This window comes from Syngnathoides biaculeatus, chromosome 7, assembly GCF_019802595.1.
Source record: "Syngnathoides biaculeatus isolate LvHL_M chromosome 7, ASM1980259v1, whole genome shotgun sequence".
NCBI classification, from domain to species: Eukaryota; Metazoa; Chordata; class Actinopteri; order Syngnathiformes; family Syngnathidae; genus Syngnathoides; species Syngnathoides biaculeatus.
In genome coordinates, this window is record NC_084646.1 from 3,311,425 (window position 1) to 3,324,785 (window position 13,361).

The 13,361-nt window shown below is 44.0% G+C and overlaps 1 long non-coding RNA gene across 1 annotated transcript in view; it reads right to left on the reverse strand.

Moving 5' to 3' along the window:
- Nucleotides 1-13,361, reverse strand: part of LOC133503848 (uncharacterized) — a 35,472-nt gene that overhangs the window by 13,294 nt on the left and 8,817 nt on the right. Inside the window, exon 2 of the long non-coding RNA XR_009795848.1 lies at nucleotides 5,233-5,354. This is a non-coding gene — a long non-coding RNA (uncharacterized LOC133503848). The remainder of the gene's footprint in view (nucleotides 1-5,232; nucleotides 5,355-13,361) is intronic.

The following is a 13,361-nucleotide window of genomic DNA, read 5'->3' on the forward strand; positions in this document are numbered from 1 at the left end:
TGTGTTTAATTCCTTCTGTGACCACAGTCATAAGCGACTGTTTCAGCCTCCCAAAAGAACACTCACAATATGTTTCGTTTTTTTAATCACTACAAAAGAACTCAACACGACAGTATTGTGTACAAATATCACAGTAAATTACTTAGAATGTAAAGAATTTAACAGTTTGTGCAACATAATTTCACATTCATTAATTGGACACTCTAAATTGCCCCTTGGTGTGATTGTGGGTGTGACTGTTTGTCTCTGTGTGCATTGCGATTGGCTGGCAACCAGTTCAGGGTGTACACCACCTTCTGCCCGTTGACAGCTGGGATAGGCTCCAGCACTCTCCGCGACCCTCGTGAGGATAAGCGGATAAGAAAATGGATGGATGGATTTCACATTCAATGAGCATTGAGCTGCTCCTTCTAGTCTGGGTGCTTTGGGTGCAGTATAGCCTAAAACGTACAGACATACTTTATGTATATCCATCAATTTCTTAGCTGCTTATCCCCACAAGAGTCGCAGGGCGTGCTGGAGCCTATCCCAGCTGTCAACTGGCAGGAGGCGGGGTACCCCTTGAACTGGTTTCCAGCCAATCGCAGGGCACATGGAGACAGAAAACGGTCACACTCACAATCACACCTAGGGGCAATTTATGGAAATTTATGTTGCACGTTTTTGGGATGTAGGAGGAAACCGGAGTGCCCGGAGAAAACCCACGCAGGCACGGGGAGAACATGCAAACTCCACACAGGCGGGTCCGAGATCGAACCCAGGACCTCAGAACTCTGAGGTGAAAGTTTTTGCAGCTGAGCTACCGTGTTGCCACCAATAGATAATTTAAATTAAATTATCCTTAATGATTTTTTTAGCATTTTTGCTTTGATTAAAACAAACAAAACAAAGGCAATAAGCTCTTTAATTTTCCCACCACTTTATGTGTATTTGACATATATTTATCTATATTTACCTATATTTGACAATAAAACAAAGGAGACCATTGCAATTTGCAACTCTTTCGTTTTCCACAAATGATAAAAGTTTATTCCTGTTTTTAATTTTGTTCTGCATTTGTTGCTATCATTTACCTTCAAATTAATAATAATAATAATAGTTTTACGATCTTAGTTTTAAGCACTTGCATGATTGCAAGGAGAAATACACTAAAAGGAGCCCTTGGCCTCTGTTGAGAAGAAACCAAAACCCCCCAAACTGTCAATTCTGAGTCGGGTGCATCGGAAAATCCTCCCTGCAATCGGCTCTGCAGCAAACCGACTTTAATTTATGTTCACCTACGCCGCCACTTCTCTGCGCGCACACCCACAAAGTCCATTCACTTCAAGAGATTTATATCCTATGAAGACGCATAAAGAAGAGGGTGTAATTTAAATCAACTTTTAAGAACAGCCCGGCGAGCAGGGGCCGTGCATACAAAAAAAAAAAAAAAAATAAGGCGAGAAATCTCCGCAGGCGGTTAAAAGCAGATTTAGGACGTCGTGACAACAACTCCCAACCGGTGCGTTTAAACGGTCGAGGGAGTGCTTGATTTGAAACGTATTTATTATTTAAATAAGAGTGCACGCGGGAGGCTCGGGAGTTTAGAAGCCACCCCCCCAAAAAAAAAAAAAAAAAAACTCAAAAGGTCGGATAATGTACAGAATAACTCCAAGAGAACTGTCACGTTGCCTTGCCAATACTGCGGGCATGTTGGGAAAAGAAGTGGAGGGCTTGGTGGTGTGCCATGTGTGTGTGTGTGTGCGAGTTGTGCAGCCGAGAACCTGAAAGGACTCCATCTCCCTTGGCCAACACGCCATGACCGTACGAGGCAGAGCACTCCGAATTGGTTTCTCTGGGGCGGTTAAGAGCTGGAGAGCTGATTTTTTTTTTTTTTTTTTGAACGAGGGCGGAGGATGGCTGCAAAAGGGGGGGGGGTGGAGAGAAGGGGCGGGGGATGGAAGAATGAGAGGAGATTTGGATACGAGGAAGAAAGGGAACGCAGGGGGATTTCGGAGGATGGAAAGTTGGAAGGAGAGAGGGATGCGTCAATGAGAAAAGGGGAACGTGAAAGGATGTGATGAGAGGATAAGAGGATGGGGGAATGTGATGGTTGGACAGGGACGGAGGGATAGACGATTCGGAGGATGGGATGAACTAGTTAGGAGGAAGAGAGAAGAGTTGGGGGGTTGAGAGAGAAAGGGATGCAAAGAGAGAGAAAGAAGGGCACAAGAATAGGCTGATGCGAAGATAGGATTGGAGGATACAATGAAAGAAGAAGGATGCAAGGAGGGAGCACAAAAATATGGACATATATTAAGGTAGGGGAGGGGTGAAACGGATGCGAGGATGGAAGAACAGTCAGAGTCAAAGAAAGGACACAGGGCGATGACACGAGGATAAAAGTAAACAAACGTAGAAGGAAACAAGGGGTCAGAAAGGAAGGAAAGAAGAATACTAGCAGAAGGATGCAAGGGTGGTAGGATGCTAGCATAGCAAGAGGTAAGGAAACGACACAAGGGGAGACAAAAAAGAGTGAAGGACAAAGAAAAGAAAGACACGAGGGAAGGACTGTAGGTAGAAGCTTGCCTGGAAGGAAACTCAGAAAGAAGGATGCGTTGATAGAAGGAAAGAAGGATAGAAGGACAGATGTATCCAAGGATAGAAGGATGGATAGGAGGGGGGGAAAAAGGAAATCAGGACACGCAAACAAGGAAACAAGTCAAGAACTAGACAAGGTTGAAGAGATACAAAGATAGAAGTGTACGAGAATAGGATACGAGCAGAGAAGCATGAAAATGAAAGAGGGCAGAAGGATGGAAAGATACAAGGTAAGAGGTACGCGTGGAAGGGAAAGAGCAAAGGTTTGAGAAAATGTGAGCGAATGAGACCCACTATTCAGCTCGTCCCATTTCCACGGACAGCACTCGACGGTGTGACGGCACAACCCGGCACGCGGGTCTCAGGTACGCGAAGGGGTGAATGCACGCGCGCCCGTCGCATCGGTTTCCGACGTGACCCCTCGTCCACGTCGAGGCCCGTCAGCGGCTTCTCAAGGCCGCGATCCGACGCGCCGCTCGTTCGCATCGATCGAAGCGTTCGGGAGGAGGCGCTATCGACCGAGGGGCCCTCAGGAGCCGCGGGATCCGACGCCGCGGAGGAAGATTGCCACGGGCGCCGGAATCTCCTCTGATCTTTGCGTGTCGGTTTCCCCCCATGAGGAGGAGGAGGAGGTTCATCTAGAACCAGGCCGACGTCACAAAACATCATCGAGCCCTGAAGGGAAATCAAATCCAATCGTTTCACTCTACGCCTGTTAGCATGGTGATGCTAATCTGGGAAAAGAAAAGGGAAAAGCTAAGGAGCTGTAAGGGGTCACCCTCTCCCAGTGGGTCCAAATGAGAGTGTCCACCTCCGACGGACATAATCCACTTTGGCACCCAACGTGTGTGGGTTGATACAGTGTCATTATTTCTTTGCCATCACCAGCCTACAGCATCCAATTACAGCAAACGAAGGTGCGTTAGCTTCACACCCCATGAAAGTGACCCAAACCCGCCATTGTCGCGCAACAACTTTCTCCCGCCGGCACGTCGTAATCATCCCTCCTGAGGACCAGCGAGCACAACACTTTCGTGGCAATTGCGCCATCGCAGCAATGTTTAAAGGGACGTTTTGGTCAACATACATTTATTATTATATATACATTAATTTTAGACCACAAAAAAATGCTTCAAATACATGGATAAATGACTTTAACAGATGTCCCCTCCCCCTATTAGGTTCTACTGTACCTAAGTAGATTTTCAGGTATCTGAACTCGAGTATTTATTTTTCTAACAAATGTTTACTATTAGGCGGTGGTGGGGAAGCTGGAAAGCATTGGCCTCACAGTTCTGAGGACACGGGTTCAATCCCGGCCCTCCCTGTGTAGCGTTTGCATGTTCTCCCTGTTCCTGCGTGGGTTTTCTCCGGGCACTCCGGTTTCCTTCCACATCTCCAAAACATCCATCCATCCATTTTCTTTGCCGCTTACCCTCACAAGGGTCGCGGGGAGTGCTGGAGCCTATTCCAGCTGTCTTCGGGCAGGAGGCGGGTTACACCCTGAACTGGTTGCCAGCCAATTGCAGGGCGGATCGAGACAAACAGCTGCACTCACAATCACACCTAGGGGCAATTTAGAGTGTCCAATTAGAGTTTCATGTTTTTGTAATGCGGGAGGAAACCGGAGTACCCGAGCATGTCTGGGATTGAACCTGGGACTTCAGAACTGTGAGGCCAACACTTTACCAGCTGATCCACTGTGCCACTATCCCGAAAACATGCAACATTAATTGGACACTCTAAATTACTCTTAGGTGTGATTGCGAGTGCGGCTGTTTGTCTCCATTTGCCCTGCGATTGGCTGGCAACCAGTTTAGGGTGTAACCCCGCCTCCTGCCCGTTGATAGCTGGGATAGGCTCCAGCACTCCCGGAACCCTTGTGAGGATAAGCGGCTAAGAAAATGGATGGATGGATGGGTGTTTACTAGTATTCTCTTCATTCCAAAGCAGCTAAACAGCAGTACCTTGACTTTCCCCAACATTTTCAAGTTATGATTTGGAGAAATGAATTGCACAAATATTCCAGGACTTTTAATAATCCAAACGCAATCATATAAAATAACAGATTGGGCTGTATGTCACCATATTTTTCCCTCTCCTGTTCTAAGGAGACTTCCTGTGTCTTCTTAAAGGTGTTGAAATGCTTGGATGGGGGGAAAAAAAAAGGGATTCACCTTGTCTCTTGATATGACATCAATAAAGAGTCTTTGATCTCACAAACAGGTGCAGCGCATTTCTAATATGACCTTGGCATATATTTTATCCATCTGTCACTGAACAGTTTCTGGGAACGCACCCTAAAATTTTGCAAAAATTACACCTGGAAATCTTAGCACGCAACTCAATTCATCAAGCATCAAAGGATTACTTTGTTTTTTTTTTTTGTTGTTGTTGTTGCTTTTTCTATCTTTTCTACACCATTTATTTAAGTTCCTTTACCAGTGTTCTATAGTTTGATTCCTTTTTTTTTTTCAATTATAAATCAAAGAACTAAAAGAAAAATAATAATACTTTGAAGGTAATCCTAGAGCTGCGTGGCAAACCTTTCACAAAAGTTCATGGGAAATCTGTACTTTTAAAAAGACTCCTTATTTGAACCCATTCAACACCGTTCCAAACCGACCGCGCAATACCTGCAAGTCGTCTAACCTGGACAGCGTCGAGAAGTTCTGGTGTGGATGAGGATCTGCTCCTTCTGGGATTGGACTTGCAGGTTCATATGCAGGCTTGCTGATCGGAGATTGTATGATGTGCCACGTGGGAAAAAATATCTGAAAACAAACAACGCGTTTATGAGAAAGGTTCCACTTGTGAGCATGAGGTGTATAAATGCATGTGCAGCATGTCATAATGTATAACATCTAAGTGGTACTACATATTTAATGTTGAATAGAATGAGTTATGATAGGATGCTTTGTGAATTTCATCCATATATTCATTTGGGGTTATATTTCAAATTATATAAATCCGGAGACCATCTGGTGATATTAAGAGTTATATGCATAATTCTGAGACATTAATTTCAACTTTCTGTTGTTGTCAAAGTGGTGAACGTGCAAGCTTGCCAAAATATTACGAACATTTCTCAATATGATGGAGTGCATTTAACAATTTAACAAACAATAAATGTTCAATAATGGACCTGTAAAAATACTTTTGAAAGATGAATTTTTGTAACAGACATATGACAAAAATTCTCCCCAATCAAGTTGCCAGTGAGTGTATTTTTTGTATGTATGAGTGTATTTATTTATCTGTATAAATCCTTCCTAAAAAAGGAACATCGCTCTTTGTGTTTTAATTTTTTGGGGGAGAGGGGTTATTGTTTTTGCAATAACTTCAGCTCCGAACACTAAATGACGACAATTGGAATCTCTCCCTCTTACGCGCGCGCGCACACACACACAGGGAGGCGCGCAAGCAGCGCACTTCACAAGCGATTACACAAAGTAGTGCAAGATTACATCCGCCGAATATCTGACGTCCTTTGCGGATTTAAAGCCGGCTTGTCAGCCTTTCAAATTCTTTCCCTTGGTTCCCTCACATGGGTCAGAGCCTGTTGCTAGGCTACCAACCCCAGAATTCATAAGTTCAGCGAAAAGGGTTTATAGATATATACGATATATTAGAGAGAGAGAGAGGGAGAGGCTGTTGCAATTCAAAGTAAAAATAACTTTAACAACTATGTTTCGATGGATACAAGCAGTGTAAATATTAAGTGAATATCACCTGACCACTATATATGATTCAAAAACATTGCCAGTTGCATAATGCACAAATGCAATCCGCAAATTCATATTTTTGGGGGGAATAAATCAATCAAGTGTGACCGGCGCCTGATATCAACTGGATTCTAAGCAGCGGCACAGTTTTGCCTTTATTTTACTCCGCAGAGGCCCCCCCCCTCCTCCAAAAAAAGGGGGGAGGGGGTCCATACCAGCAGAGGGGCAAATATAACACCATAGATATCATCTATGTATATCATCATAAAACATGTGTTCAATTGTCGCCACGTCCCGTTGGGCAACGTAGAAGAAAATAGTCACAAGGCACGCACGTGATTTGGAATAAAGGCGATGGCGTAGCAATTAAAAAAAAAAAAAAGGATGGGGGAAAAAAGCAGACACGGGAAGTTGACCAGTTGACCAATCAGCGACGGAGACAATGCAGCGTGGCAGGTGTCGGCGGACCAGACCGGACCAGACCCAGACTCCATCTGGTGCCGAGGTTGCCCGAAGAGGGCCCAGACAAGACACATATATTAATGTGGGAACGCCGACGTCTAGCCTGCCTGCCTGCCTGCCTCTCCGTCACTCGCCAGACTGAATTTCAATCTCAAAGCCGCCCCCAACCCCCTTTTCTCAGACGCACCCCCCATCCCCAACCCCAACCCCCCTATTTATTACCCCACAGCAATGCATTCATTCCTACCAACCAACTGGACAAACACCGTTATGTGCGGCCGCATGTGCAGTTGGGGCATAAATGGCGTTGTCAAATTAAATGGCGCTATAAACGCGTAAAGCGGGTGTCGCAATAATCCCACGAAAGCAGACGCAAAAGCGACGCCAATTAACGCACCTTTGCACTTATCAAATCACAATGTGCAATAATACTGTGGAGACTGAAATTACAATTTACAGCAATATTTTCGATATTACTGTCATAAAAGATGGGGAAACACCAAATTCTCCTTCTAATTTGTTCCTTGCAGTTAACAGAAAAGAATGAATAGGGCAGACACACTGGACAATGTCTTATAATTAATCCAGCAGCTGGTCTCCCACTTACAATGAATATAAAAAGTCTACACACCCCTATGCAAATGCCTGGAGTTTTGAAAGGAAAGTAATTGCCAAACATTTTTGCTTTTTTGGAGAGTAGGGGCGGTAAAGCTGGTAAAGCATTGGACTCACAGTTCTAAGGTCTCGGGTTCAATCCTGGACCCACCTGTGTGGAGTTTGCATGTTTTCTCCGGTTTCCTCCTCCATCCCAAAAACATGCGTGTCTCAATGTGCCCTGCGATTGGCTGGCAACCAGTTCAGGGTGTACCCTGCCCATTGACAGCTGGGATAGGGGCCCCCCGACCCTTGTGAGGATAAGCAGCAATGATGATGGATGGATGAAAGGATGGATGGGTGGATGGAGGATGAAGTAGCAAGAAACTGAAATAATGTGTGCACACCCACTTATAATTGGGATTGTGTTCAGAAGTAACCACTTTCAAATATATTTTAAATGGGTGTCAGCATTATAAGTACCTCAGATTAACTGCAAACATATTTTAAGTGTTCTAGTATGCTTTTCTTGACAGGGTCAATGATTTTCTGTCAGCATTCAGTTTGTTATACTTTTCAGTACAGAATTCAGATTGACAAAATAACACGTTTGGGTTGAAACTCATCTCAGCAGTGACACATTCATTCCATTTTCATGATCTGCTCCTTGGATAATAACGATACCAATGTTTGTTTTTCAGCGGATCAAACTTTTTTTTATGGAGAAGAAAATTCTTAGCCCTCATCGTTATGTAATTTTGATATAATTAAGTCCATATGGGTCAACTGGGGTGCGATTGCTCATGATGATCGTAATTGGTGATGAGCTAAACAATGTCAACACCGCCCAATATTAATTTTTGACCAACTTACATGCGAGAACCAACTCCTTATGTAAATAAACTCATTCATCTATGCCGCATTAACATTGCAGTTTCCTATCAGACATTGCAGACAACACGTCCTAGTTCCTGAACACGCTGGGCACAAAAGCACAAGAGCACAAACCTGGCTACCAATGTGATTCAGTGACATGACACTTTATGGAAGCTATAGCTGCAGCTGTGTAGCAGCTCCAGCACTGCACTCTGGCTTGTTTAAAATTCAGGCCCTTCTTCACACAATACATCCAGAGCGGAACCAGGAGGCTCTTTTCCTTCTCAAGATGAAAGGGGGGAAAATGATGGGCAGCGTCATAAAAAAAAAAGTTGACTGACCCTGCATGTTGTCTAATCTTGCCTCTGAAATCATATAGACAGGAGATATTTGTGTACAGCGGCCACATGATGAAATACTGCAACATACAGAGATGCTTGGGAGTGGTTAAGAATGCGGCTGGTACCTAGAGGGGGCTCAAGTTCGTTTCCCGAGACCACCATAGATTTGTTTCTGTCTACTGCTTCTATTACTTTTGAACAAGATCAATTATTATTCTCCATATGTTAATGTATTTCATAGAAATAGGGGTTACACATGCAGCGTGGATATGAGCAAATCCTGCTATAAATAGAGCTGAATCACTCCCTCTGAGAAGATTTCAGTTTCAGGCCACATTAATGAAATGATGTTACAATGACATTCTATTCATTTGTGGGTTAAATATATATTTGGCGTTGGCACAAAAGTCCCAGGTTCAAATCTCATTTTGCTTGTCCTCTTTCAATATAACGCAAGTACTTCAGCTTCTTCTCACAGCCCCAATACACACGTGTTAGGTTAATCCTTGACTAAATTGCTCATTGGTGTGAGTGAATGGTTGTGTGTGCCCTTTGACTGGCTGGCAGCCAGTAAAGTCAGGTGTCGTGAGATACGTTCCACTTTGACTTAATGTCAAGAGGGCCTTGCTAAGCAAATGAAAAATATATCTTGTATTTGTAGCGCATATAATAGTGGTAGGATGAAAGTTGTGAGGGCATTCTATTTGGATGCCATCACAATGTGCATCACTGAACAATTAATGGCTTATTTTCAATAACCGTGCACTGCCTATGAGGTAACGCTGACCTCCCCAACATGGCCACCCCATAGGAACCTCGGTTAGCTGGGCTGCGACACTTCGCTGGGGTCCATCCATACATTATCTGAGCCGCTTACCCTCACAAGGGTTGCGGGGAGTGCTGGAACCTATCCCAGCCGTCAATGGGCAGGAGGGGTGGTACACCCTGAACAGGTTGCCAGCCAATCGCAGGGCACATGGAGACAAACAGCCGCACTCGCAATCATTCCTAGGGGCAATTTAGAGTGTCCAATTAATGTTGCATGTTTTTGGGATGTGGGGAGATCTCGGAGGAAACCGACACAGGCAGGGGGAGAACATGCAAACGCCACACAATTGAATCCGGAGCTCACTGGGGTATCTAGTTTTAATAACTATGATTTGTCATCCATCCATTATCTGAGCCGCTTATCCTCAAAAGGGTCACCTGAGCCTATCCCAGCTATCTTCCACCAGGAGGTGGGGTACATCATGAACTGGTCGCCAGCATATCGCAGGGCACATCAAAATAAACAGTAACACTCACAATCACACATAGGGACAAATTAGAGTCTCCAATTACTGCAAGTTTTGGGGGGATTTAGGAGGAAACTAGAGTGCCCAGAGAGAATCCTCACAGGCATGGGGAGAACATGAAAACGATACACAGTAAGGGAAGGGTTTTGAACCCCAGTCCTAAGAACTGTGAGGCAGACACTCCGACCAGTCGTTCCTTGTGACGTCCTATGATTTGTCAGTCAAATGTTTGTTTTGTTTGTTTAGAATTTCAGGTAGACCAGATCCGATGCTGTCTGGACAATGACCCGTAGCCTTTAGGTTGCACATCCAAAAAGACGAGCCCAGCAAATAGACAGCACCCAATGTGAAATTTCATAATTGACATCCACCCCTGAAAGAATGACATAGGTGCAGTTCCCCCGCCCCTGTTTAGATAGGGAGAATGCAATAGTTTGAAGCAAAGGGTGTGCCGGTGGAGTGGACCAATCAGAAGGCTCGCTCACCAAACACATCGGTGCTCGTGTCATGCCCAGCATACAATACAATTGACAGAATAATAATCATAACACATGCGTGTTTCAAGTGAAGCGGCACCTCCTCCAATGGAACCTCCCCCACGGCATGGCAGTCACTCCACAAAAACGCACAGCGCCACGAATCCACCCATTTTTTTCTATTTGATACTCCAGATTGCACGGCAATATTCATATACATCCAAAAACGGGCAGGAAGGAATGGAGGGGGGGGTTGTCTTTTTCCCACCCCCACGCGATCCACGCGGACGACGCTTGCGTGTTTCACGGTCCTCCATCACCGGCATCATCCTCATCCTCGCTCCATTCCTCCTCGCGGCCATCCGTGGCTTGACGTCCGCGGGATTAGTTTCTACATTCGGTTCTCTAGCTTTATGATATTGCATAAACTCATACAGCTAGATAACCAAAGAGAAAAACTAACCCACGTCTCTCTTAAAGGAGCCGCCGCCAGCGCCGACGCTGCAGCGTGTTGTGGTCACGTGGAGGTGGACCCCCTCCGCCCCTCCCCTCTTCTTTGCTCACCTTCCTTTTTTAATCACATAGATGCGTTCGTAGACCGTCGTAATTTCCAAGGATACGCGAGGGTTTGGGTGGGGGTGGGCGTGGGGCGGGGGTTCACTTGTGCAACACCGCCGCAATTGAACATTGACGGCGAGCGCAGTCATGGAGGATGACGTCATCACATCGATGACGTCACACCCACCTGTCGTGCGTCGTCACACACAAACGCTCTCTGGTAATAAAGCATGACTCGAAAACCCCACGCGTGCGTCGCGCAGCCTTTCAATCATCGCAACAAACAAGAGGCGTTATGTCTTGTTGCCTTAAATGCCACCACGCATCGACCCCATTTTGGACACACTCGCGCACGTTTCCCACGGTGGATGAATCCACGGATTTGTTGGGAGAACACGACAAACATGGCAACGGCAGCTAATGTCAACACGACATCATCGCTCGTCGTGGACATGAGCGCAACATGGACTCTATTCATTCGCGTTTATCGTATATAACTATAGAAGTCCATTCAGTCACATGACCTCCAAAGGCAGGAAGAATCACGTGGGTTAAAAAAAAAAAGATTCAGATACGATGAGGCCTCAGTAAAGTACTTTTTCTTAAAAGATCTCTTCTGGTGTAAATATTACAATTTTGGAGCCAGTTCATTCCAAACATCAGCGGGCCTACACTGACTTGCGATCCGAGGTGGGAGCCTCCCTCCCCGGCCTCACCCAGCCGTCATGGCCGGCGACCCACAGGGTGCTGTGGTGGTTGGTGCCGAATTATTCAAGAGACGAAAATGTATCCGAAGCGGCAGCAATGTAGGATGGCCAATTACGCTGATTCTGATTTTAAAAATAGCACATGATGAATTTTTAAAAATAACACATTTTATGTCAGCTAGGAAAAGGCCAAGGGTGAGCAAGCATACTGACTTATGCCGAAGGGAAAATCATAAATAGTGCTTTGGGGCTGCATACGAATATTTAATAATGACATGAATGACTTCATAATGATCATATAGGCCCACGTTAGAGCAGACAATTGGTTTTCGTAAATAAATAAAAAGTCCTTATGTAAAATAAATTAAAGAGAACAACAACAGTTGTCAGGGGGTGATTAAGCATGAAGCACGTGTCATTTATTAATATTTTCCCAGTAATCATTCAAATAGAGAGCTGCTCCTTAGTGGAAATTAGGGGTGGAGCAGTACGTTTACGGCTGAGTAAGAAAGTGTCTTTTTGTAAATTATCTTAATTTTAAAATTTGTGTAGAATCTCCACAGAAAATTTAGATGATATCTACTTGTTTTTGAATAAACAAAATAAATGCTACCACAAATGGATTTTATTACCATGGTTGAACCTGTGTGCGTGTGTGATAGAGTGTGTGATAGATGTGAGTTTTCTTGAGAGTGTCATGCAAAAAAAATTAACTTCTATTGGCATTATTTATTTATTGAAAATATTTTTTGTTGTTGCGTGAAAGATTATTTGAATATTTGTCATTACCAACGATCATGAAAAGGAAAAGAAATTATTTCTGTGCTCATTAAAGTGTTCATCAGGGCAACGTGACCCCCTACCCCAAAGAACGTCACACCCCATCAAATAGCCCTACAGCAGCACGTGTGTACGTCAAGGCACACCCTTGCTTTGACTGAAGTGTTCTCCGTGTTCTGTATCGTGATCCAATTCTTATGTGTTGCCCCCACAACGTCGAATAAAAGGGGAAAAAAAACGTCTAAAAAAAAAACTCGAGGCAGCTTCGACCACTGACCGTGGTGCTGAAATCTATCCCGAAAACACACACGCGCAGCAAAAGCTTCCCTATCAATAACCTTGAGAACGAATTTCAACTTCGTTAACACACATTGGTTGTGGAACTGTAAAAGTGTCAATTGTTCCTATTTTTCTGATTAAAATGTCTGCTAGCATGGCCCTGTCATCAATTAGGTTTGAATCAACCAAACGGATAAATTGTTGTACAATAATCTTGAAATGAAAACAATCAAGCAAACTGGATTATCGAGCTCAACATTATGCTTCTTAGTATTTCTGTTAAAAACATACAGTACTATTATAATTGCAATTGGATTCTTTGAAACTTGGCCCTAAAGTGCTATCATTATATTAGTTACAAAGAGTTAAATTGTGTTTAATTATAACTGCGTATGCTTCACAAAGTAAGACATAATGCAGGAAAAGGTTTATAGTATTTCCCCAAAGGAGAAAAATATACTCACATAAATATATCACTGCAATACAACACATATTACAAAACATCCAGTATAAAGTTCAAGTATTGGGAAAATAAATCACTTGTAGTTTAAATTGACAGCATCCATAAACAGCAAAATCTGTTTAACATGATTTTGCATTTCTTTTGTAGTTCTAACTGACTTTTATAACATTTTATTTTTCGTCTTTGCTGCTGAAAAATGTTAACATGCGTGCTGTGACTTACTGC